Below are 27,976 nucleotides of genomic sequence, written 5' to 3'. Positions count from 1 at the left end.
ACAGATTTGTACGCATGCGCAGAGACCCGTTAGCTGTCAAATTGATCAAATTGGCATCGAGTTGTTTCACTGGCTTAACCGTGTCGAATCAGACTCAAAGTCCACCGGAGGAAATGTTACCTACACGATTCTCTCTTTGACTTTTTGGGATCGTCTTTTCCAACAGGAAGTAAATATTAAACACAGGGTGTAACTTGCGTTTGGATCACACGGCACAGGGTGTCTGGACCACGGCGGTCCCAAGTTGGATTTGACAGTACCATTGCTAACGTTACCAGCAAGACAAGAGAGAAAACGGATTTTTAGACCGACTACCAGGTATCCAGAAAGCCGCTAGCTAAAAAACTTGAAATAATTTATACATTTACAAACTTACTTTTTGTTTTACTGGCATGCCGATTCAATAAACATCAACCAGGGCCAGCATTCACTGGAAGTTGTTAGCCCTGCGATAGCTACATTAGCTAGCTCACTGGTTGTCAGCTCAGCTATCAAAATATCCCAAATAACATTATTTTTTAATGCCTTAATTTATTCTTGTAAATTTGGCAAATTTGCTTGTCCACAATTATGTCATTCTTCCCAGGTTAACCGAACCAGAAAGTTCGGTCCGGATGGTGTTGTCTGTACAAATTCAGGTGGTTGACAGTCGGACGGGCACTGTCGCCATGGGCAACCGGGGGATGGAGGATCTGATCCCCTTGGTGAATAGGCTCCAGGACGCCTTCAGCACCATTGGCCAGAGCTGCAACCTAGACCTGCCGCAGATAGCTGTCGTTGGCGGTCAGAGCGCAGGCAAGAGCTCTGTCCTGGAGAACTTTGTGGGCAGGTATGGTAGTCAGACCTAGCTAGTGATCATCAACAATAAGACATCAGCTAATGCACCAGAACCATTCATGTGCAGGAAACCATTCATGATGTTATTCAATAATGGGTTATTCAGATGCTGGCTGTTTTGAGTTTGGTAGAGATTCATGGTTCCCAACAGTTGACCTCTCCAAATGAATGCACACTGCAGACAGACACCCTCTCCTATTCAGTGAGCGCTAGCATGCGTTGTTTACTAAAACCCTCTGCCAAGGGTAGTTGCGTTTGAAGCAGCTGATCGTTCTCGATAGTTACAAATTAGTTCAGTTATGTGACAATAGGCATGATGTGTAAACAAGTGTTTTCAGATCATAGCAGATGGAGAGAGGAGACAATAATATTCTCAACTTTTCTTTCGCAGTATGGTTGGCATGAAGTGGGGGCTCCTCAGAGGAGGAAGGGGAGGATCATCCTACTCAGTGAATTTCATAAAAATAAAAACCGTGAAAGGTTTTAAGTTATCCTTTTTAGATTAAACTATACTAAATATTGATTCACGTCACAAAATAACTGATTAAAACACTGTTTTGCAATGAAGGTCTGCAGTAGCAGCAACAGCAGTCTCCACCAGTGTAACTGCTAACCTGCTTGCTGTCAGAGCATGTGAGGGCAGTTGGAAATCCCGCTCATTTCTCATGGAGCAGTGGTTGTGCACGGTTCCGGTGCTCCATGTCCTTTCCAACGCTCCACTGAAAACGGCTCCGCTCTCAGAGGGAAAAAAACTACCACTCCAAATTCGCTCCATTCATAAAATCCCAATTTAACCAACAGCCATCTATTTTTTGTGACTACCTGGACCTACCATTTGGTTTTGAAGTATTGAAACCAAAGCATATGGATTTGAATGAAAAGTATTTGAATAAACATAAAAAGGTGAATGTAAGAAGTACACATTTCAAATAGACTACATGTCATATTAAACAGCATATAAACACTCTAAATAGGTCAGGAGCCAGACAGGGAGCCTAAGAAGGAACGAAAATGAATTATTTCGTCTATATTATTTAAATTATTTCAAGGCTATAGCTTATAAAGAAATACATTGTGAAGCATTTGCGAGTGCGACACAATAGGCTGGTAGGGACATAAAGCGCTCAGCATTTAAATATTTCGTTGTATTAAATCATTATAGTCTATACATTGCGCATATAGGCTGTGACTTACTTAGAATTAAATACAAATTAAACGGAAGTGCCTTTTTAATAAATTTTTAGAAACACCAGTTTGGCCAGTCTGTGGCTTCAGGCTCATGCGATGGTGCCTGGAGAGCAGGCCAGCAGCGGATAATATTCTTTCCGCACTTGCAGAGCCACTGGCGATGCTAAACACCCTTTAGGCCACTCTTGCCAGGCTGGGCAGAGATGCATTTTTTAAATTTATCTTTTATATAGGCAGGCCTAAAGGTTTTTAGGCAAAATAACCCAATCAAAACGGAAAGCTCCTTGAACGTAGGAATATGCCAGGCCAATTGGGCCAAAATCAACTATGTCCTATTGTACAGATAATATAACAAAATGAACATTGTTTAAGAGATCTGATTTAAAATAAAATACTTTGCTACAATGACACACTTAGTTATCTACCCAACTCTTTCCTTACTTTTAGCATGTGCACGTAGTAAGTACACCATCAGGCCTTTCGGGATAAGTGTATTTTCAGGTCCCACAATGATTCTTTAGTGGTGAACACTACATCACCGCACTCCCTCTCTTGCTCTTGGTCCTCATCTTTGTAATTCACCTTGATTTAGCACCTGTGTGTTCTATCAGTTTCTTTCTGAAAATATTTAGTGAACTCCATGACAGTAGCCAAAGCAAGGGGCTATAGCAGCACACAAGTAGACTACAAAGGCATGCTGGGCCAGGCTTGCCCTGAGCTCGTGAAGTGAGCGCTACTAGATCGAAATTGGAGTGGGCGAGAAGGCCGCCGCTCCAGCCTTCTTGAATCTCGTTCCGCGCTCCAGTCAAATTGGGCACGCTCCGCTCACATACTCTGTTTCCTGTACACTGTACTGCATGATTGTAGCGGGTTTACTAACGCGTTAGTACTAGTCGCCATGTTGACTATGACGCTCGCAAATATGGTGACAACGATGTAAGCTGTGTGTAGCGGTTTGGTTTTAAGAAATGTTTTTCGCCTGGTCACAGACATATGTTGTGTTGTGCACTGAAGTCCACAAACGAAGGGAAAATGTGAGAGGAGGGGAGTGCGTAGATGCAAGAAAGAATTATACAACGAACAATGTGATGATGCTGTTTGTATGTGGCTGCTATGAAAGTGAATTGTGTATTCATTCCTCCGATTCTGTTGAAAAACGTTTCTTAAACGGAACGAAATGGGGATAAACCTCAATTTGTCCAATCGAAACTCTTGTTTGCAACTGTTTGGAATAATGATTGTAGCAACCTCATGATGGTTATAGGGCAAATGTGAGTATCATGTAGTAGCCTAAACCTATCACTGTTACATTGAACTGGGTGAGTGGAATATGAATGACAGTCATCTAATATGCTGTAATAAAAGCCCATGCTCATCCCAAAAAAAGTGTCCTGCCTAATCTTAAATCTTTGGACTCTCAAGTGGCACAGCGGTCTAAGGCACTGCATCTCAGTGCTCGAGGCGTCACTACAGACACCCTGGTTCGAAACCAGGCTGTATCATAACCGGCCGTGATTGGGAGTCCCATAGGGCGGCACACAATTGGCCCAGCGTCATCCGGGTTTGGCCTGCACGTGCTACAGGTGGGTGTTATCGTGACCAGTGAGCTGAGATAAGGCGGAGCTTTACCTAGCATAGACTTATAGATGACCTGGAGCCAGTGGGTCTGGCGACGAATATGTAGTGAGGGCCAGCTGACTAGAGCATACAGGTCACAGTGGTGGATGGTATAAGGGGCTTTGGTGACAAAACGGATGGCACTGTGATAGACTGCATCCAGTTTGCTGAGTAGAGTATTGGAAGCTATTTTGTAAATGACATCGCCGAAGTCGAGGATCGGTAGGATAGTCAGTTTTACGAGGGTATGTTTGGCGGTGTGAGTGAAGGAGGCTTTGTTGCTCCAGATACGCAACTAGTCTAAAGAAGGCCAGTTTTATTGCATATTTAATCAAAAAAAGTTTTCAGCTGTGCTAACATAACTGCAAAAGGGTTTTCTAATGATCAATTAGCCATTTAAAATGATACACTTGGATTAGCTAACACAACGTGCCATTGGAACACAGGAGTGTTGGTAGCTGATAATGGGCCTCTGTACGCCTATGTAGATATCCCATAAAAAAATCAGCCGTTTCCATCTACAATAGTCATTTACAACATTAACAATGTCTACACTGTATTTCTGATCAATTTGATGTTATTTTAATGAACAAAAAATTTGCTTTTCTTTCAAAAACAAGGACATTTCTAAGTGACCCCAAACCTTTGAACGGTAGTGTATATATATTTTTATTTAAACAGCACCAACCGCCACTGTTGGCATGGGAGAGTGAAGTGGTTACTGGATGCCTGATATGACTGTGTGAGAGTGATGGCTGTGTGACAGTGACCAGCACTTGGTGGCTTATCTAGCAGGCTCCCTGCTGAGGACTGGATCTGTGCTGAAGGACTGGAATCAGAGAGAGGTCAGGGAACAGAGTATGCCTTAGAGCACGTGCAGTCAGTCAGAAAGTTTTCAGTCAGTCATTGAGCTAACAGAGCTGAACTGAAGAGGGCATTGTGGTCCTTTCTTCCCTCTGTGTGCTGATGCTTGATGTCTCCTCCTGACTGACTGACTGACTGACATATAAGCAGGACCTCTTTCAGACAGGTATGACGCAGCCTCTAATTCATTTCCTATCAACTGACACTGGAGGAGAGTTGGAGAGCTGTTGACCTGGTGAAAACTCTCTCTGCTGCCATACGACACACAGACATACTCCCACAGTAACAGACTAACAACAACACTGCAGCGTCCCCTTGGCAGAATGTGTCCCCTTTATCAGTCTTTTCTGTCTCTGACTCACTGACTTCATGCCTGAAGGCTGAATCCAGCTGTATCTCCTGTCCTGAGTGTCAGTCCTTCCTCTCTCCAGGGATGTTGTGTTGTCACAGCTGAATTATAAATGGAGGTAGGATGCTGTAAAATAAACCCAAAACGGAACAACAGGAAAAAGGTGGCACTCTGAAGTTGGAATGAAAGACAAGAAATACGTCATCGTGTTTTCCACCAAATAATTACTTTGTACTTGATACTGTAGCCTGAGTGGGGGCTTGTTTTGACATTGAGATGTAGAGCTATTGTATGTAGAGCTATTGTATGTAGAGCTATTGTATGTAGAGCTATTGTATGTAGAGCTATTGTAATACATTAGAGATGCTTCAGGTTCCAATGTTATGCTTGATATCATCTTTCTCTTGTCTTTTAAAAGTAAAACAAACCTACACTAGCTGTGTCCTAGTCATCACACATAAATGAACATGCCCCTGCCTGCACTGGAAAAACCTACACCGGTATGTAAGCCCTCCACAAATAAGTGTTGTAGCAGTAGTAAAGATGGTGAGGTTGAGTGAGCCGGTCTAGTATTTCAGGCTCTGATAAAATGTGCTGGCTCGACTTGGCCAAGTGTGCATTGGCTCTGAGCCTCTGACTGCCCTGGCATTGTGCCTCTGAGAGTGGAGCTTCCTCTATAGAGCTAATACACAGACACACTGTGTATCTGTTGTTTGGCAGTGAGACAGATGCCTGAGGGAGTCAGTCTTTCATCTCCTGACTCTTCTATTCCTCTATCCCCTTTCTCTTCCTCTCCTCTCAGGGACTTCCTCCCCCGGGGTTCTGGCATCGTCACCCGCAGACCCTTGGTCCTCCAGCTTATCTCTGCCAGCACAGGTAACACACACACACACACACACACACACACACACACACACACACACACACACACACACACACACACACACACACACACACACACGACAAATACGTCTATAACTGTAGGATACATCACATTAAACTTCTGTCACTGTGTGTAGATGTGACTCCCTGTCTGTCTGTCTTCAGGGACAATTATGGAACGCTGTTAATTGTACACAACTATAGGAGACACACCGTACTGCTCTGTTCCCCTAAGCTCCAGGGTTTGTTATCTGTGTAGTGCAGATACAGCAATGATGTCATATATACAAACTAGACTAGATATCTGACGCCTGACGTATGTGTCCGAAGACGATTGGTATAATATATTTATATTTGATGTCTGTGTGAAATGGGCATCTCTCTCTCTCTCTCTCTCTCTCTCCCACCCCTCTATCTCTGTAGAGTATGCAGAGTTTCTCCACTGTAAGGGGAAGATGTTTTCAGACTTTCAGGAAGTTCGCCAGGAGATCGAAGCAGAGACTGTGAGACTCACTGGAACCAATAAGGGCGTCTCTCCTGTCCCCATCAACCTACGAGTTTATTCCCCTCACGGTACACACACCACAGTGTACTACCCTTACACACTCCCCACATGGTAACACACCCTGCATCTCAACCTAAACCGGATGCTTCAATGCATAAATATGTGTGTCTGTTTGTCCTCAGTGTTGAACCTAACCCTGGTGGATCTGCCTGGCATTACCAAAGTGCCTGTAGGAGACCAGCCGGCTGATATAGAGTACCAGGTCAGACACATCAGTACAATTGAACTAATATTATAAGATAATTTCTCCCACCCTTCTACTTCTTTCATAAATCAAGTTGTATTGTATTTGTTCCCCAGGTGAGGGACATGATCATGCAGTTTATCTGTAAAGACAACTGTCTGGTCTTGGCTGTGACTCCAGCTAACATGGACCTGGCCAACTCCGACGCTCAAACTGGCCAAGGATGTGGACCCTCAGGGTGAGGCCAGAAGGACAGAACGTCTCCCCCAGCACCTTTTCACATGGTCCAAATCATAGAAATAGCATTATTTCTTCATTCTTTTTTCAATGGTCAAAATAATCAGTACATTGGAAGTGAATATAACATGGGTACTGTTTGACTTTCTTTTTCATTGTTTTCCACCAGGCCTGCGGACCATAGGGGTGATCACTAAGTTGGATCTGATGGATGAGGGAACGGATGCCCGGCACATACTGGAGAACAGGTTACTGCCACTACGCAGAGGTACATGGGGTTTTATTACCATAATGTTCCCCTAACATCCCAATAATGTTCCCATAACATCAGCCGTGACCAGGCTGAGGTAAGTTTTGAAATGGAGGCTTGATATCCTCCTGCCATGCTGAGCTGAGCTCACGGGTTGAGTTACAGTATTACAATCAGTGCCAGCCTGCCCTGGGAGTGTGTGTGTGTGTGTGTGTGTGTGTGTGTGTGTGTGTGTGTGGGGGGGGGGTGCAGGGTCATGCTTGATCCTTCAGGTAATACATTATACATGGAGCCTACTGTTAGTACTGCTGTTACAGTAGCAAGTTAGAGTTGAACTGCCTCAAACCTCTGCTGGCCTGCTGGAATCAGATGACCTCTGAATCCTGCATCCAGAGATGTAGTGATGTGTAATGCATGGAGACAGCTTACTCTCTCCTCTCCAGGTTATATCGGGGTTGTGAATCGTAGTCAGAAGGATATTGATGGGAGGAAGGACATTAAGGCAGCTCTGGCTGCAGAGAGGAAGTTCTTCCTGTCTCACCCTGCATACAGACACATGGCTGACAGCATGGGTACCCCCTACCTACAGAGAGTCCTGAACCAGGTACACAAGAACATACACTGATACGTGTTGACCAGATAACTGTTCAAATCAGCTTTTTCTTTATTGTTTGTGTGTGTGTCTCTAACTCTCTCTACAGCAACTGACCAATCACATCCGAGACTGTCTGCCAGTGTTCCGCAGTTGTCTCCAGAGCCAGCTCCTAGCGCTGGATAAAGAGGCTGAGGAGTACAAACACTACAGAGCTGACGACCCAGCACGCAAGACAAAGGCCCTACTACTGTTAGTACACACACACACACACACACACACACCTAACATAATACACAACGCTCTATTGATGTGTGTGCAGGCTGATGCAGCAGTTTGCAGCAGACTTTGAGAAGCGTATTGAGGGCTCAGGAGACCAGGTGGACACTAAAGAACTGTCAGGAGGAGCCAAGATCAACCGCATATTCCACGAACGCTTCCCCTTCGAACTGGTCAAGGTCAGCCTGGGGGTGTGTGTGTGTGTCTCACCAGCTTTCGCTCAGTGTGTGTCACGTCTTACTTTGGGTGTGTGCGTGTTTGTATCTTCAGATGGAATTTGATGAGAGGGAGTTGCGGCGGGAGATCAGCTATGCCATCAAGAACATTCACGGCATCAGGTGTGTGTGTCAGAGGGGATACATGCTTTGTTGGGCTCAATGGTCTATTTCACCACTCCTATTTCACCACTCCTATTTCTGTCTCTGTGTCTGTCTGTCTGTCTGTGTATCTAGGACAGGCTTGTTTACTCCAGACCAGGCGTTTGAGGCCATAGTGAAGAGACAGATAATCAAGCTGAAGGGTCCCTGTATTAAATGTGTGGACATGGTCATCCAGGAGCTGATCAACACTGTACGCCAATGCACCACCAAGGTAACCACCGCTGTGTGTGTGTGTGTGTGTGTGTGTGTGACAGTAATTCCACCATCATATCTCTTGTTATTTCTTGTCTCTAGTTGGGTTCCTTTCCAAGACTGCGAGAGGAGACGGAGAGAATTGTTACCACAAACATCCGAGACAGAGAGAGTCAAGCTAAAGACCAGGTCTCTCTCTCTCTCACACACACACACACACACACACACACACACACACACACACACACACACACACACACACACACACACACACACACACACACACACACACACACACACACCAACCATAAAATATAGTGATGGTGTGTGTGTTCTCTGTACAGGTCCTGCTGCTAATCGATGTACAGGTGGCCTACATCAACACTAACCATGAGGACTTCATTGGCTTCGCTAAGTGAGTTTCCCTGTCTATGTTTTCTGGTCATCATCATATGTGGGTTGGACATGATGATGATTAAATGAGGAAAAATTGTCTGATGGGAGAGTGACTGACTGTGTGTGTGTGTGTGTGTGTCCCAGTGCGCAGCAGAGGAGCGCTCAGACTAATAAGAAGAGCATTGCAGGAAACCAGGTGAGTTTCACATAGCTTAGTTACTTGATCTCAGGTAATGAATGTCTTAGGTTTTATTATCTGATGCTAATACGTGTGTTATGAGAAGTTAACAAATGTACACCTGGAATGGCAGCTGATGTGGAGGTTCACTGTATGTAGGAAGAGCAGCTGAACCTGCCTGGGAACACAGTGTCTGCTCCATCCTAACCTCCCTGTTCTCTCCTCTCTCCTGTTACAGGGTGTGCAACCAGTCTCCAGTCTAATAGTATGAGTAGTCCAGTCTCTGTAAGGCTAAACCCTCACTGCTGACTCATGGCTGCCTCCTACTGAGACACTGTTTGTACCTCTCACTGGTTGCCTCCTTCACCAACCTCTCTAACCCACAGCTTCACTGCTCTCTTTTCCACCGTCTTTCCACAGACTGCACTCTGGCCCTCTCCCTCTGCCTGCTCCTCTCTCTCTCTCTCTCTCTCTGTGTGTGTGTAAGCAGCACAAAATGGCGCTGAGTTGTAAACTTGTCTCGGGTTTCTCAGATCCAAGCGCAGCTGTCTGGTCACTCAATAAATACAAACACTAGGGACAGCTACATCAGTTTGTGTGTATGTGTGTCACTGCCTCATCCCCCTTTCTCTCACTTCCTCCTCTCTTTCATCCTCTGTCCAAATCTGTTGACTTTTAGCCGTCAGCTCTTTTTCTTCCTTCGTCTTCTCTTTTCCTCCTTCCTGTCCTCCTCACTCCTCTCTCACTCAGTCTCATCACTGAGCTCACAGTTTCTCTCTCCCACAGTTCTTCAACAGTTGTTTTTCTCTGGGACTATTTCTTGGTACTATTTTACCATAGCGTACCGTCAATGTCTTTATCATTTCTAATGTTTATTCCCCTCATACTCTTTATGTCGCTTTGTATTGGTCAGAGAAATGTGGTAAAGGACTTGGCAGAAATGACCACTAGTGATGTAATGACTGGGTGAGGGGACATTTCCATTTTCTGACTGATCCTCTGTCTCAACAGCTGATCCTCTGTGCACGCATTACATATCTCTCTCAATCTATGTGCATGTATATGGATATCTGTGTATGTATATGGATATCTGTGTATGCATGTAGTATATCTGCTCTCTCCCACACTGTGACCCATATGTAAGATACATCATCCCACCATCTCGCTTGTTCTCAAGCTAAGTTCCACAGCACCTGCCTCTCTCTCTCTAAACCTCCCAGCTCAAAGGGATAGTTCACCCAGACCACATATTGACTCTTCTATTTACAACATGCTAACAGGACTTATCACACACATTGTTTTGCCTGCACAATTCTAATGCTGGGCTGTAGCTAAGTAGACATATAGTACAATCCCAGATCTTAGCTAGCTGACAACTGTAAGGGCTTCATAGCCTACTGTCTTTTGTACCCATGAGATGAGGTAACTTTGTAATCTGAGTGAACTATCCTTTTAATTCCTCCCACCTTAAAACCTCTTCTCAGTCCCTCCCCTGACATCAGCCCTGACCTCAGATCTCTCCACAGGTCATCCGTAAGGGCTGGCTGACCGTCAACAACATCAGTATCATCAAGGGCGGTGCCAAGGAGTACTGGTTCGTCCTGACCGCTGAGAGCCTGTCCTGGTTCAAGGATGATGAGGTGAGCACAGAGTCACTGATCTGGTCTGATGATGAGACTACTGAAGCTGCTAAAGCTTTACTATTGAGGCTTACTAGTAGAGTAGTGATGGGGGGGGGGGGGGGGGAATCGACACAGTTGCATATCAGGATATTATTTCTGACGATGTATCGTTTTGACAATATCGCATTATTATTTTTGCACTAGTTGACTGTACTTGTACCAAAAAGGTGGTTTTCCATCTTTTTTTTAAATAGGGAGCCAATTTATTTTTCAACACTAATTTCTATGACTGATCTAAACTAGTTCTCATGGTTCTCTCGTCCCTCTGCAGTAGACAAACATTGCCTTCAGAAAGTATTCACACCCCTTGACTTTTTCCACTTTGTTGTGTTAAAGCTTCACTTTAAAATTGATAAAATTTTGATTTTGTGTCACTGATAAACACACAATACCCCATAATGTTAAAGTGGAATTATGTTTTAGAAATTATTTCAAAATGAAAAGCTGAAATGTCTTGTTATTGCAAGCCTAAATAAGTTCAGGAGTAGGAATTTGCTTAACAAGTCATATAATAAGTTGCATGGACTCACTTTGTGTGCAATAATAGTGTTTAACATGATTTACCTGATCTCTGTACCCCACACATACAATTATTTGTAAGGTCCCTCGGTCGAGCAGGGAATTTCAAACACAGATTCAACCACAAGTCCAGGGAGGTTTTCCAATGTCTCGCAAAGAAGGAAAATTATTGGTAGATGGTAAAGAAAAAAAAGCAGACATTAAATAACCCTTTGAGCATGGTGAAGTTATTAATTACACTTTGGATGGTGCATCAGTACACCCAGTCACTACAAAGATACTGACATCCTTCCTAACTCCGTTGCCGGAGAGGAAGGAAACCACTCAGGTATTTCACCATGAGGAGTTGGAGATTAATGGCAGTGATAGGAAAAAGCTAAGGATTGATCAACAGCATTGTAGTTATTCCACAATACTAACCTAAATGACAGTGAAAAGAAGGAAGCCTGAATAGAATAAAAAATATTCCAAAACATGCATTCTGTTTGCAATTAGGCACTAAAGTAAAAATGCAAGAAATGTGGCAAAGATATGAACTATATGTCCTGAATACAAAGCGTTATGTTGGGGGCAAATCCAACACAACGCATCACTGAGTACTACTCTTTATATTTTCAAGCATGGTGGTGGCTGAATCATGTTATGGGTATGCTTGTCATCGGCAAGGACCTTTACAGAAGGACAATAACCTGAAGCACAAGGCTAAATATACGCTGGAGTTGTTCAATAATACAACATTGAATGTTGCTGAGTGTTCTTGTTACAGTTTTGACTTAAATTGTCTTGAAAATCTATGGCTAGACTTGAAAATGGCTGTCTAGCAATGATCAACAACCAACTTGACAGAGCTTGAAGAATTATTTTATAATAATGTGCAAATATTGTACAATCCAGGTGTGAAAAGCTCATAGAGACTTACCCAGAAAGACTCTCAGCTGTAATCGCTGCCAAAGGCGATTCTAACATGTATTGATTCAGGGGGTTGAATATTTATATAAATTACATATTTCTGTATTTAATTTGACAAAAATTCTAAAAACATGTTTTCACTTTGTCATTGTGGGGTATTGTGTGTAGATGGGTGAGAGAAAAAAACATATTTAATCAAGTTTGAATTCATGCTGTAACAACAGTGTGAAATAAGTCAATGGGTATGAATACTTTCTGAAGGTACTGTGAGTAATATAGCCAGCAGCATACCACTGCTGGTTTGCTTCTGAAGCTAAGCAGGGTTGGTCCTGGTCAGTCCCTGGATGGGAGACCAGATGCTGCTGGAAGTGGTGTTGGAGGGCCAGTAGGAGGCACTCTTTCATCTGGTCTAAAAAAAATATAAATCCCAATGCCCCAGGGACGTGATTGGGGACACTGCCCTGTGTAGGGTGCCGTCTTTCGGATGGGACGTTAAACGGGTGTCCTGACTCTCTGAGGTCATTAAAGATCCCATGGCACTTATCGTAAGAGTAGGGGTGTTAACCCCGGTGTCCTGGCTAAATTCCCAATCTGGCCCTCAAACCATCATGGTCACCTAATAATCCCCAGTTTACAATTGTCTCATTCATCCCCCTCCTCTCCCCTGTAACTATTCCCCAGGTCGTTGCTGCAAATGAGAACGTGTTCTCAGTCAACTTACCTGGTAAAATAACGGTAAAATAAAAATAAATAAAAAAATATAGTGAGCAATATGTTTGGAACATTGAATCATAATAAAATCACAGTATCGAATCGCAATACATATAGAATCGTGAGAATCGCAATACCGTATCGGCACCTAACTATTGTAATAATATCTTATTATGAGGTCCCTGGCGATTCCCAGCCCTATAGTAGAGGCTGGACAAAATACACACCTGAGTACCCCAGACCAACACACACATTTATTACACATACATTTCTGTTAGCTACAAAATAACTCCAAATACTACTGTCTTCTGCAGTAGGGGAAGGGAGAGTCTAATACAGGGAATGTAGGAAAGACATGGGCAGCTAGGGTTTGAGTCATCACCATCATCATCAAGCAGGAAGTCTGGGGTATACTGGCTAGGATTGGCTCTGGGAGCTGTCCGTCAAGCTGTAGGTGCAATGTGGTTGGTCCGTGGGTCAGCGGGGCTGCCATCTGTCTGCCTGTCTGTGCCTGCTGTACAGGATAGGAAGGTCTGCACAGCAAGTGTAGACAGGCAGACACACCACAACACTCTCTCAGCCTAGCACAGCACTGCTCGCTCATGAGGTCCACAGACTGTGTTTGTTGGTGTGTGTGTTTTGTGATGGGCTGGCCTGTAACTTAGGTAACTCAAATGCACACATGTAAGTACAGAGCTGGCCCAATACTACTTCAACTAAGCCCCTCTATTCCCCACCATACCTCTCTCCCTCTCTATTCCTCCCTCTCTCTGTCCACTCTTCCTCCTGCTCCCCCTCTTCCTCTCTATTCCTCCCTCTCTCTGTCCACTCTTCCCCCTGTTCCCCCTCTTCCTCTCTATTCCTCCCTCTCTCTGCCCACTCTTCCCCCTGCTCCCCCTCTTCCTCCCTCTCTCTGTCCACCCTTCCCACTACTCCCCCTCTTCCTCTCTATTCCTCCCTCTCCCTGTCCACTCTTCCTCCTGCTCCCCCCTTCCTCTCTATTCCTCCCTCTCTCTGTCCACTCTTCCCCCTGCTCCCACTCTTCCTCTCTATTCCTCCCTCTCTCTGTCCACTCTTCCCCCTGTTCCCCCTCTTCCTCTCTATTCCTCCCTCTCTCTGTCCACTCTTCCTCCTGCTCCCCCCTTCCTCTCTATTCCTCCCTCTCTCTGTCCACTCTTCCCCCTGCTCCCCCTCTTCCTCTCTATTCCTCCCTCTCTCTGTCCACTCTTCCCCCTGCTCCCCCTCTTCCTCTCTATTCCTCCCTCTCTCTGTCCACTCTTCCCCCTGCTCCCCCTCTTCCTCTCTATTCCTCCCTCTCTCTGTCCACTCTTCCTCTCTATTCCTCCCTCTCTCTGTCCACTCTTCCCTCTGTCCACTCTTCCTCTCTATTCCTCCCTCTCTCTGTCCACTCTTCCCCCTGCTCCCCCTCTTCCTCTCTATTCCTCCCTCTCTCTGTCCACTCTTCCCCCTGCTCCCCCTCTTCCTCTCTATTCCTCCCTCTCTCTGTCCACTCTTCCCCCTGCTCCCCCTCTTCCTCTCTATTCCTCCCTCTCTCTGTCCACTCTTCCCCCTGCTCCCCCTCTTCCTCTCTATTCCTCCCTCTCTCTGTCCACTCTTCCCCCTGTTCCCCCTCTTCCTCTCTATTCCTCCCTCTCTCTGTCCACTCTTCCCCCTGCTCCCCCTCTTCCTCTCTATTCCTCCCTCTCTCTGTCCACTCTTCCGCCTGCTCCCCCTCTTCCTCTCTATTCCTCCCTCTCTCTGTCCACTCTTCCCCCTGCTCCCCCTCTTCCTCTCTATTCCTCCCTCTCTCTGTCCACTCTTCCCCCTGCTCCCCCTCTTCCTCTCTATTCCTCCCTCTCTCTGTCCACTCTTCCCCCTGCTCCCCTCTTCCTCCTCTGGGAGTTGAGGCATTTGGAGCAGTTCACTCTGACACAGCTGGAGCTGCCCCAAGCCAAACCAACACACACATCTCCTTAATCATTCATTTATTGTTACTCATCACGTTCCTTTCACAGGGGTATGATGGCAACAATGATCTAAATAACACAGTCTCGTCTAACAGCAGTGTCTCTGACAACACTACTGATAGGAGAACTACTACTAGCCTGGCTGGTACAGGAGGTTCTAGTGCACCTTAGCTCTGCCTTCTATTTCACAATATTACACATTACAATATTAGACTTTACTACACAGTGTAGTTACAGGTATGCTGGGAAAGGGGTAATAATCTATGGTGAAATAGTAATCAGAACTCTTTCTTATCCAAAGGGCAACAGGGTTGACTACTGTTGGAGCCCTGTACTCTCTCCATGTGCCTACAGTATGTGTGTTTGTCTCAGTGAGGGGGGATGTCCACTGTAGTAAATTATCCTTACTATCACAGCTACATCAGCATGCTGCCCCAACACCACTGTAGGCCTCAGACACACTCCTCGAGTCAGACCCAGGCCAAGCTTCTCTCTCGCAAAGTCTCCTATATTTGAACCCACTTTCTCCACCTCCCCAAAATGTTATCTTTTTCTTTCCCCATTCCTATCTCTCCCTTTTTCCTCTCTTTTTCTTTCTTTCTCTGGCCCTTCTCTGATTCCCTCCCTCTTTTCTGCTCTCTCCCTCCTATTCCCCCTCTTGCTGCGTCTCTCTCCCTTTCCCTTTCCCTCTCTCTGATTGGCAGTCTCTTTGGGCCTGTACACATTCCTGGCTGGAGAACTCAAGGTTTAGTCCAAACAGCCGCTTAGCTTCCAACATCTAGCTAGAGAAATCCCACATGGCCGCTTCTTCACTTCAACCCCCCCCTCCTCTCTGTTCTCCCCCCCTTCCATGTCCCCTTTCTCCCACTCACAACTCTTCCACACATCCAGATCACCTAGCCAGACCACCAGACTTCAGACACCCTTTCTCACTCTCCCTTGTGATCTCTTACCTTTTCTTCAGCTCATTCAATCATGACTCACGACAGTGTGGTCACCGTTACTTATTTTACTTACATAAACACACATGATGTACCCAGTCACACACAAACACAAACTCCCTCCCATATTTGCTGCTCACATTCTCTCAAGTATAGATACCCTCCATACGTTTAATCTAAACAATGTATACACACTAATCTCCACACACTAAACGGTGTATAATCTCTATATAACATTAAACAGACAGACATTCCTCCTTCCCTCTCTCCCTGCCTGACGTGCAGCCTGAGGAAAAACAGACGACCTGCGCCCATACTCACCTTATACACACGTCCCATACAGCACCCATACACTCACATTACACTGTACATACACATTCCCATACACTCACATTACACTGTACATACACATTCCCATACACTCACATTACACTGTACATACACATTCCCATACACTCACATTACACTGTACATACACATTCCCATACAGCACCCATACACTCACATTACACTGTACATACACACGTCCCATACAGCACTCATACACTCACATTACACTGTACATACACATTCCCATACAGCACCCATACACTCACATTACACTGTACATACACACGTCCCATACAGCATCCATACACTCACATTACACTGTACATACACATTCCCATACACTCACATTACACTGTACATACACATTCCCATACACTCACATTACACTGTACATACACATTCCCATACACTCACATTACACTGTACATACACATTCCCATACACTCACATTACACTGTACATACACATTCCCATACACTCACATTACACTGTACATACACATTCCCATACACTCACATTACACTGTACATACACATTCCCATACACTCACATTACACTGTACATACACATTCCCATACACTCACATTACACTGTACATACACATTCCCATACAGCACCCATTACACTGTACATACACATTCCCATACACTCACATTACACTGTAAACACACATTCCCATACACTCACATTACACTGTAAATACACATTCCCATACAGCACCCATACACTCACATTATACTGTACATACACATTCCCATACACTCACATTACACTGTAAATACACATTCCCATACACTCACATTACACTGTAAATACACATTCCCATACACTCACATTACACTGTAAATACACATTCCCATACACTCACATTACAGTGTACATACACATTCCCATACACTCACATTACACTGTACATACACATTCCCATACACTCACATTACACTGTACATACACATTCCCATACACTCACATTACACTGTACATACACATTCCCATACACTCACATTACACTGTAAATACACATTCCCATACAGCACCCATACACTCACATTACACTGTACATACACATTCCCATACACTCACATTACACTGTACATACACATTCCCATACACTCACATTACACTGTACATACACATTCCCATACACTCACATTACACTGTACATACACATTCCCATACACTCACATTACACTGTAAATACACATTCCATACAGCACCCATACACTCACATTACACTGTAAATACACATTCCCATACACTCACATTACACTGTAAATACACATTCCCATACACTCACATTACACTGTAAATACACATTCCCATACACTCACATTACACTGTAAATACACATTCCCATACAGCACCCATACACTCACATTACACTGTAAATACACATTCCCATACACTCACATTACACTGTAAATACACATTCCCATACAGCACCCATACACTCACATTACACTGTACATACACATTCCCATACACTCACATTACACTGTAAATACACATTCCCATACACTCACATTACACTGTAAATACACATTCCCATACAGCACCCATACACTCACATTACACTGTACATACACATTCCCATACACTCACATTACACTGTAAATACACATTCCCATACACTCACATTACACTGTAAATACACATTCCCATACACTCACATTACACTGTAAATACACATTCCCATACACTCACATTACACTGTACATACACATTCCCATACACTCACATTGCACTGTACATACACATTCCCATACACTCACATTACACTGTAAATACACATTCCCATACAGCACCCATACTCACATTACATACACATTCCCATACAGCACCCATACACTCACATTACACTGTACATACACATTCCCATACACTCACATTACACTGTACATACACATTCCCATACACTCACATTACACTGTACATACACATTCCCATACACTCACATTACACTGTACATACACATTCCCATACACTCACATTACACTGTACATACACATTCCCATACAGCACCCATACTCACATTACATACACATTCCCATACAGCACCCATACACTCACATTACACTGTACATACACATTCCCATACATTCACATTACACTGTACATACACATTCCCATACACTCACATTACACTGTACATACACATTCCCATACACTCACATTACACTGTACATACACATTCCAATACACTCACATTACACTGTAAATACACATTCCCATACACTCACATTACACTGTAAATACACATTCCCATACACTCACTGTAAATACACATTCCCATACAGCATCCAACCATTATAATCTACAGACTCACCTGCAGCCTTTTACCACAGCACAGTAGTGTGTCTGTCCGGTCTGCTTGCTATATCACACAGAGAGTCTGCAGAGAGACCCAGTTTCAGATAGAGCATCTTTGATATATGATCCACCACGAGCAGCCTGACGCACACACACACACACACACACACACACACACACACACACACACACACACACACACACACACACACACACACACACACACACACACACACACACACACACACACACACACACACACACACACACTACCATACCGACCACTTACTTACAAATATAACAGGCCTCTAGGCTTTCCTAAGACAAACAGAACAACAACGTACTGTAGTAGCAGACAGCAAAGACCAACTCATACATCTAGTCCCCAGTGTGAATGTGTGTGTATGCTCGTGTGTGTGTTTTGAGAGAGAGTGGTGGAAGCCATTCCTTGCCCAGTCTAACCAATGTGCAGACTACTGTACACCAGTAAGACCCTGAACAGGTAGTCTGAACACTGGGATGACGGAGCAGGACTCACTCTCCTCTCCTTCTTCTCTCTCTCTCTCTCTTCTCTCCTTCTATGTCTTTCTCTCCGTTTGTTTCTCTTTTCTTTTTCATCGCCGAAGTGTTGGAAGAGTAGAAAGATTCTTCATGTCTCCTCTCTGTTTTATCTTCTCTCATTCCTTTCTTTTGTCTTGTTTTTCACCCATCCAAAGGTTTCGTTGACAAACTGGTTAAAGGATTCTCAATGTCTCCTCTCCTTTCTCGACCTGAGTGAAGGGTGACGGGGTCGCACGCATGTGCGCGCACACACACTGGCTGTCCTCTTCTATTGATCTGGGTCCTGTTCTGGTCGCATCCCGGCCCGGTCCAGTGTGTGCCGGGGATCTGAGGGGCTGCGTCCGAGCAAACGAGTATCCAGCCTCGACGTGGCACATTCACTCTCACCACTGGGGATCTGCCAGTGCACTTAGTGAAGGCATAACGAAAAAAGGGGGGAAAGGGATGGAAGATGGGAGGGACTGAGGCGCCATATATGGGTTGTTGGGACCCTTGGGAATCAACTTTGGAGTGGTCTGCAGTTTCTCTCTCTCTCTCTCTCTTGCTCTCTTTCTCAAGCGGTACCAGATGTCTGTCGTCTGTCGGAGCGCCAGCCTCTCTGGATTTTTTTATGCCTTTCTAACAGGAAGTGGGCCCCTCTGGAAAAAATAGAGCGGAATGAAGGAAGAGTTGCAGGGTTCAGGAGAGACCAACACACACACACTAGCGTGTGTGAGACAGACTTTCACCTTTCAGTCTTTTTTTCTTCTTTCATCTTTACCTTTCCTGCTCAATGGGGCACTCCTTTTTATGCCATATCTTCATCCCTTTCTCCATCCCTCCTCCATCTCTCTCTTTCTCCATCTTCCCCCTTCTCTCCATCTCTCCTACCATCCTTCCTCTCTCCACTTTTTACTGTAGCGGTTTCCTGAGAATAGCCCCTCTGGAAGGGGGAGTAGAGTGGAGGAGAGGATAAGCGAGAGGGGAGGAGAAGGGTGGACGAGAAGAGAGAGGGGAGCAGGGTGGCGAGAGAAACGTGGAGAAGAGCGAGGGGAGGAGAAGAGAGGGGATGGAGAAATGTTGTTTTAGAGCTTCACTTTGAGCAATGACTTTCACATGTAGGATGGCTTCTTTCCCTCCCTATCTTGTTCTCTTTCCTCATCTCACTCACTTTTCCTTCCCTGTTTTATTCTCTCCTTTTCTCTCACTCACTCCATTATTTTCCACTATCCCCATATATTTTCTGTCATTCTCTCTGTTTTGCTTAATTTCTCCAACTTTTTACTTTCGTTCGTAACTTCTAATGATGACAGTGTGTAGACTCATGCCTCCCCTCCTAAACACACACACAAACGCATCACTGTAATGTAGAGTAGTCCAGTCCCTTTATGTATCCTAGCTAGCTCTGTTTCTCTGCTGTTTCCACCATAGAGAAGAATGTTAACAAACCAATAAGACGCCTCACCCCCATGTTATACTTAAGCAATACGGCCCGGGGGGGGGTGTGGCCAATATACCACGGCTAAGGGCTGTTCTTAAGCACAACACAGAGTGCCTGCACCAGTGGCGTAAAAGTACTTTAAAGTACTACTTAAGTAGTTTTTGAGGGTATCTGTACTTTACTATTTATGTTTTTGACAAGTTTTATTTCACTACATTCCTAAAGAAAGTAATGTAATTTTTACTCCATACATTTCCCCTGACACCCAAAAGTACTCGTTACATTTTACAGGAAAATGGTCCAATTCACACACTTATCAAGAAACATCCCTGGTCATCCCTACTGCCTCTGATCTGGTGGATTAACTAAACATAAATGCTTCGTTTGTAAATTTTGTCTGAGTTGGAGTGTGTCCCTGGCTATCCGTCAATAAAAAAATAACAAGAAAATTGTGCCGTCTGGTTTGCTTAATATAAGGAATTTGAAATGATTTATACTTTTACTTTTGAAACTTAAGTATATTTTAGCAATTCCATTTACCTTGATACTTAAAACCAAATATTTTACTGGGTGACATTCACTTTTACTTCAGTCATTTTCTATGAAGGTATCTTTACTTTTACTTAAGTATGGCAATTGGGTACTTTTTCCACCACTTGCCTGGACACAGCCCTCAGCCGTGGTATATTGGCCATATACTACAAATCCCTGAGGTTCCTTATTGATATTATAAACCGTTTACCAACGTAATTACAGGAGTAAAAATACATGGATATACCACCGCTGTCTGCCAATCAGCATTCAAGGCTGGAACCATCCAGTTTATAATACAGCATATTTTCTCTGCATGCTGTTTCTGCTTTGATCAGAACAGTAGACCTATCAATGAATGAACCCTTCTTCTATCCTCCCTCCCTCCACATCTCTCTCCCTCTATCCCTCCCCCGTCTCTCTCCCTCTATCCCTCCCCCGTCTCTCTCCCTCTATCCCTCCCCCGTCTCTCTCCCTCCATCCCTCCACATCTCTCTCCCTCTATCCCTCCCCCGTCTCTCTCCCTCTATCCCTCCCCCGTCTCTCTCCCTCTATCCCTCCCCCGTCTCTCTCCCTCTATCCCTCCCCCGTCTCTCTCCCTCCATCCCTCCCCGTCTCTCTCCCTCTATCCCTCCCCCGTCTCTCTCCCTCCATCCCTCCCCGTCTCTGTCCCTCCATCCCTCCCCCGTCTCTCTCCCTCCATCCCTCCCCCGTCTCTCTCTCTCCATCCCTCCCCGTCTCTCTCTCTCCATCCCTCCCTGTCTCTCTCCCTCCCCCGTCTCTCTCTCTCCATCCCTCCCTGTCTCTCTCCCTCCCCCGTCTCTCTCCCTCTATCCCTCCCCCGTCTCTCTCTCTCCATCCCTCCACATCTCTCTCCCTCGATCCCTCCCCCGTCTCTCTCTCTCCATCCCTCCCTGTCTCTCTCCCTCCCCCGTCTCTCTCTCTCCATCCCTCCACATCTCTCTCTCTCCATCCCTCCCCGTCTCTCTCCCTCCATCCCTCCGTCTCCCTGCCTCCATCGTCTCTCTCCCTGTCTCTCTCCCTCCCCCGTCTCTCTCCCTCCATCCCTGCCCAGGAGAAAGAGAAGAAGTATATGTTACCGTTGGACAACCTGAAGCTGAGAGACGTGGAGAAGAGCTTCATGTCCAGTAAACATGCCTACGCCATCTTCAACACCGAACAGAGGTGTGTGTGTGGTTATAGTGGTGTTTTATGAGACACGGTTATGACAGACATATCTGAAAGAGATGGAGGGTGAGGTTCAGGACTTTGACACCCTAACTTTGTGACTTCCTCACTGACAGAGAGAAGCAGTGGGTTACTGGACTGAGCTGGCTAGTGCTGAGCTGGGTGGGACCTGGCTGGGTAGGGTGTGTTTGTGTGGACCATAGTATACCAAGGGCAGGCTCATTAAGCAGCTATTCAATGCCAGAGTTCTGGACCAGAGATGAGGCTGTTCTTGTTAGGAAACTTTCTCAGATCGCCACAAGAAGGAGGGAAAGAAAAGAGAAAGAGGGCTGGGTGGGGTGAGAGTGGAGGGGAGGGAGCGATCAGCCAGGAATGTGTCAAAGCGTGTCCTACTGCGCCCCCTGTTCCCCCTTCTCTGTCTGTGTGTGTGTGTGTGCATGCTTTTGTGTCCAGAGTGCTGATCCCGGTGCTCTGTATGTCCGTCTGACATTTATCAGAACCTCAGGAAAGTCCCTGATCTAAAGGCAGGGGGAGAGAGAGTGTGAAAGGGTAAAGGGAGAAAGATGCTAAAATTCCTCAAGAGGAGAGAAAAACTCCCTGGACACAGCGGAACTGAGCGAGGAAAAAGGAGAGGGAAAAAGTGGGATTTGGGAACTGGTTACAATCCAGCCATTGTAACGCATTGAGTGAGTTAGTGAGTGGGAGTGAGAGAGCCCCCGACTGGCCCTCCTAACACCTAACCCTTCTGGCCATCTGACCAATAACATCTCCAGCAGCATCTGGTCTACCATCCAGGGATCGACCAGGCCCTGCCTAGCATGCAGACACTTGAGATGTCATGAGATACTGTATGTGGTGAGGCTGCTCTCCATAACACTCAGCCTTCGTTTGGAGACAGACAAACACACACACCAACAACGGCAGCTTAGAAAACATGAGAGAGGGAGAAACAAAAGTAGAGGAACAACAGAGTGATCAAATAGAATGTTTAACAGATGTGTGTGTGTTTTAACAGATGGGCTTTAGACAGCTCCAGATTCCTGCCACTGTCAGACGCAGCGGCGTCTCCCTGACAGAGGGGGGGAGAGAGCGAGGGGAGGGGGAGAAGTAGAAAGGGGGAGATGAGAGAGCGAAAGATTCATTGTGCGTGAATAGGTGTTTTCCAGCACTCATAGCATGCCCTGTGTGAGACCTATGTTGTAGTCATGTGTATGCATATGGGATGCAACCTCAAACATCGAAAGCAAGGTGACTGTTTGACTGTATCTGTTATAATTGTTGGAACTAGACTAGATCTTTAGTAGTGGTTTCTTTGCAGCAATTCGACCATGAAGGCCTGATGCACGCAGTCTCTCCTCAACAGTTGACGTTGATGTGTCTGTTACTTGAACTCTGTGAAGCATCTAATGAACTTATCCTCTGCAGCAGAGGTAACTCTGGGTCTTCCTTTCCTGTGGCGGTCCTCACAAGAGCCAGTTTCATCATAGCGCTTGATGGTTTTTACGACTGCACTTGAAGAAACTTTCAAAGTTCTTGAAATTTTCCGCATGTCGCAAAGTAATGATGGACTGTTGTTTCTCGTTGCTTATTCAATCTGTTCTTACCATACTTTGGACTTGGTCTTTTACCAAATAGGGCTATCTTCTGTATACCCCCCTACCTTGTCACAACTCAACTGATTGGTTCAAAAGCATTAAGGAAAGAAATTCCACAAATTAACTTTTAACAAGGCACACCTGTTAATTGAAATGCATTCCAGGTGACTACCTCATGAAGCTGGTTGAGAGAATGCCAAGCGTGTGCAAAGCTGTCAATGCAAAGGGTGGCTACTTTGAATAATCTCAAATATAAAATATATTTAGAATTGTTTAACACTTTTGTGGTTACTACATGATTCCATATGTGTAATTTAATAGTTTTTGATGTCTTTGCTATTATTGTACAATGATGGAAATAGTACAAATAAAGAACAACTCTTGAATGAGTAGGTGTGTCCAAACTTTTGACTGGTACTGTATATAAGACCTATAGGTTCCGGGAGCTGGGTATAGGTGTTTTTTTTTAAAGCTGCTGGCTGGGAAATGTAGTTTGATGTTGCTGACTATATGTAATGTTATTGTAGGAATGTGTATAAGGACTACAGGTTCCTGGAGCTGGCGTGTAGCTCTCAGGAGGAGCTAGACAGCTGGAAGGCTTCTCTGCTGAGGGCCGGAGTCTATCCTGAGAAAGTCACTGTGAGTACCCTAGTCATAACCCCTGACCCCTGACCTCTAACCCATGATCTATAAAGTAACTGAATATTGTTACCCTGATCCCTAACCTCTAACTTTTCCCCCTGACAATATCCTGCACCTGCCCTAAATGTCCTCTGCCTGGCTACCCTGCCCCTCCTCTCTCCTATCTCGTCCCCTCTACAAGCCCTCCCCTCCTGTTGTTGGCTGCTCATAGCAGCATTCCTGGGCTGTGATGTCATTGTGTGTGTGTGTGTGTGTGTGTGTGTGTGTGTGTGTGTGTGTGTGTGTGTGTGTGTGTGTGTGTGTGTGTGTGTGTGTGTGTAGACTCCGAGAAATGTCAGATCTGTTTCTAATCAGCACTGCTCTCCTTCCCTCTTCTCTAACCCCCTCCCCTTGTCTCCTTCCCTTCCCTATTCTCTAACCCCCTCCCCTTGTCTCCTTCCCTATTCTCTAACCCCCTCCCCTTTCTCCTTCCCTATTCTCTAACCCCCTCCCCTTGTCTCCTTCCCTTCCCTCTTCTCTAACCCCCTCCCCTTGTCTCCTTACCTTCCCTATTCTCTAACCCCCTCCCCTTTCTCCTTCCCTATTCTCTAACCCCCTCCCCTTTCTCCTTCCCTCTTCTCTAACCCCCTCCCCTTGTCTCCTTCCCTTCCCTATTCTCTAACCTCCTCCCCTTTCTCCTTCCCTTCCCTCTCATCTAACCCCCTCTCCTTGTCCCTTCCCTAACCTCCTCCCCTTGTCTCCTTTCCCCTTCTCTCTTCCCTAACCCCCTCCCCTTGTCTCCTTGCCCCTTCCCTCTCCTCTAACCCCCTCCCCTTGTCTCCTTGCCCCTTCCCTCTCCTCTAACCCCCTGCCCTTGTCTCCTTGCCCCTTCCCTCTCCTCTAACCCCCTCCCCTTGTCTCCTTTCCATCATCTCCCCTCTCTCTTTTCTCTTCTCCCACTCATTTTTGTCCATCAATTCAATTCAAAAAAGCTTTTAGGTTAAGGAACTTTCCATGTTGCCAATGCAATATACTGTACCTTACAGCAGCCATGACAAATTACACCACTAACAGCCACCTCTCTCCCCCACTCTTTTCCCTCCCTCTCTCCATCCATCCCTCCCTCTCTCTCTCCAACCCTCCCTCTCTCTCTTACCAGGTGGATGGGGAGTGTAGTGGTTCTAGTGATAGTTTCTCTATGGACCCTCAGTTGGAGCGTCAGGTAGAGACCATACGGAACCTGGTGGACTCCTACATGAACATCGTTTACAAAGCCATCAGAGACCTCATGCCCAAGACTATCATGCACCTCATGATCAATAACGTAAGACTGTCTGTCTGTCTGTCTGGGGGCGTTCCAGACCATCTTCATCACATCTCATAACACCTGGACAGAATCACATTGTTATCCTAGCAATCTGATCTATAAGACTAGTACACTCTCAGGTTGTACAACTGATGTACAACATATGACACAACGGTTGTGATATAGATATACAAACATGTTTAGACAACCATGGCTTTGTGTGGTGCCTCCATCCCCCTCTCCTCCTTTTCTCTCCTCCTCCCCAGGTGAAGTTGTATATTGGTAGTGATCTCCTGGTGCAGCTCTACTCTCTAGCAGAGAAGTGTGTGTTGATGGATGAGTCTCCAGAACAGGAGCAGAGGAGAGAGGAGGTGCTGAGGACTCACTCTGCCCTGAAGGAGGCGCTGGCCATCATAGGAGACATCTCTACCTCCACCTCCTCTACTCCTCTACCACCTCCTGTTGACTCCTCCTGGCTGCATGGAGCCCCTGGGACCACCTGCAGGTAACACACACACGTGTACATATGAGTGCATGCACACACACACACCATAACTCTAACCCCATTCTCCTCCAGGTCTCCCAGTCCTACAGCTATAGCTTCTAAGCGTATAGCCGCTGCTCCTAGAGCCTCACCCTCCACCAGAGGCCCCGCCCCCATGGCCCCACCAGTCCCCTCCCGCGCTGCACCCCATGGACCAATCAGCAATCACGCTGATACCACCCAGTCTCCACCCACCGGACTCATCAGACCCCCCCCTAGTGTACCCAGGTAACCACGGTGATGATGCTATTTGTTGGAATTATGTGCGCGTGCAGAGCCAAACATTGGGATGCAGAGAAAGAGGGAGGTTATTTGAACTGGATGGGGGTCAGCTGGAAAATGTGTTTCTCATCTCTTTCCCATCAACCCCATATTACAAACGTTGTCTCACCTCTCTCTCTCAACTTCACTTCTCTTGGCATGGATTTGTTTTACTGCTTTCCATTTTTCCTCATGCAATATCTGTCTCCCCTCTCCTCCACTCATTCCTCCACTGCTTTTGGCCCGTCTCTTTTTCTTTCTGCCTCATTTCCTCTCCACAGTTCTTTTGGGCCTCACCCATCATCCCTCTCAATTCCCTACCTAACTCACTCCATAACTCTCCCTCTCTTTTTCTCTACCTCTATCCCAGGAAAATTACAAGCTCTTTTCTCCTATTTCACATCACAGGAACACTCTGCCAGTACACACACACACCAAAAGATTCCTTTGTCTCCACAGGGATCTTTCCTGGTCAGCACTAGCAGGAATGCTCACTGATTTCTCAACAGGACTTTCCTCCTGAGTGCACACTGTTTTCTTTAGGAGATCTATAGTGTATTATTTTGTTTTAATCATTTAAAAAAACTTTGTATGAATTGTAGAGTACTCTAATACTTTAAATACATACATGTGTATGATGGATGTACTGTAGTGTGTGTCCTGTAGTAATCTAACAGAGTAGGTGTAGAAATGCCTGAAACTAGATCCCCCTACATACTGGTCTTGACGAAAAAAATGTCATAAAACAAAATGTCGGGAGGTTCTCTTCTGTACTGTTCAACCAATCCAGTAAATGTGGAGGAGGAGTTAAGATGGAGTGTCGCCTTGTTAACGTCCAAAAGCGGCAGTCACGCTGAACATTTGGTTGTTGGGGCACAGGCTAGTCCAGTAATGGTCTCTCTTCTCTTTCCCTTTCCAGGAGGCACCCCCCAGCTGTCCCCACGAAACCATTGCACTGACCCCTCCCCACAACACAACAATGCCTCTTATAGGACAACTACATCATATAGTCATGTCAATCAGATGGATTATATGACAATTTTTTTGTAATTCCTTTTTTAACTTCTTTGCCAAATCCCAAATGCACCCCTATCCCACAACCCTGAGGCACTTCTCCTATCCCCTACCTCCCGGACACTTGCAAAGATCTGAAATGATTGGATAGGTGTAATCAATGTGGTGACTATTCCTACTAGTCTATTGGAGGGCAAGTTGAAGCCATTGCCATATTGATAATTTGTACACATTCTAAACTCAAATATCAATCTACCATTTTGCTGGAGACTCTTACCCAAATCTTGTCAATGAGCTGTCTAATCTGTAATACAGTGTGCTGGCTCTCCCTCCCCTCTCTCCTTTCCTTTCCTTTCCTCCCTCCCCTCTTTCTTTCCTTCCTTCCCTCCCTCCCCTCTTTCTTCCCTTCTCTCCCTCCCTCCCCTCTTTCTTCCCTTCTCTCCCTCCTCTTTCTTTCTTTCCCTTCCCTCCCCTCTTTCCTTCCCTTCCCTCCCTCCCCTCTCTTTCCTTCCCTCCCCTCTCTTTCCTTCCCTCCCCCCCTCCCCTCTTTCTTTCCCTCCCCCCTCCCCTCTTTCT

At 45.6% G+C, this 27,976-nt stretch overlaps 1 pseudogene; it reads left to right on the top strand.

Moving 5' to 3' along the window:
* Nucleotides 1-18: 18 nt before the first annotated feature.
* LOC129869675 (dynamin-3-like) lies at nt 19-27,963 on the top strand (annotated as a pseudogene).
* The last annotated feature ends 13 nt before the right edge of the window (nt 27,964-27,976 follow it).

Source organism: Salvelinus fontinalis, chromosome 14, assembly GCF_029448725.1.
Source record: "Salvelinus fontinalis isolate EN_2023a chromosome 14, ASM2944872v1, whole genome shotgun sequence".
NCBI lineage: Eukaryota > Metazoa > Chordata > Actinopteri > Salmoniformes > Salmonidae > Salvelinus > Salvelinus fontinalis.
Note: the sequence above shows the minus strand (reverse complement) of the source record. Positions and strands in the feature narration are given on the sequence as shown.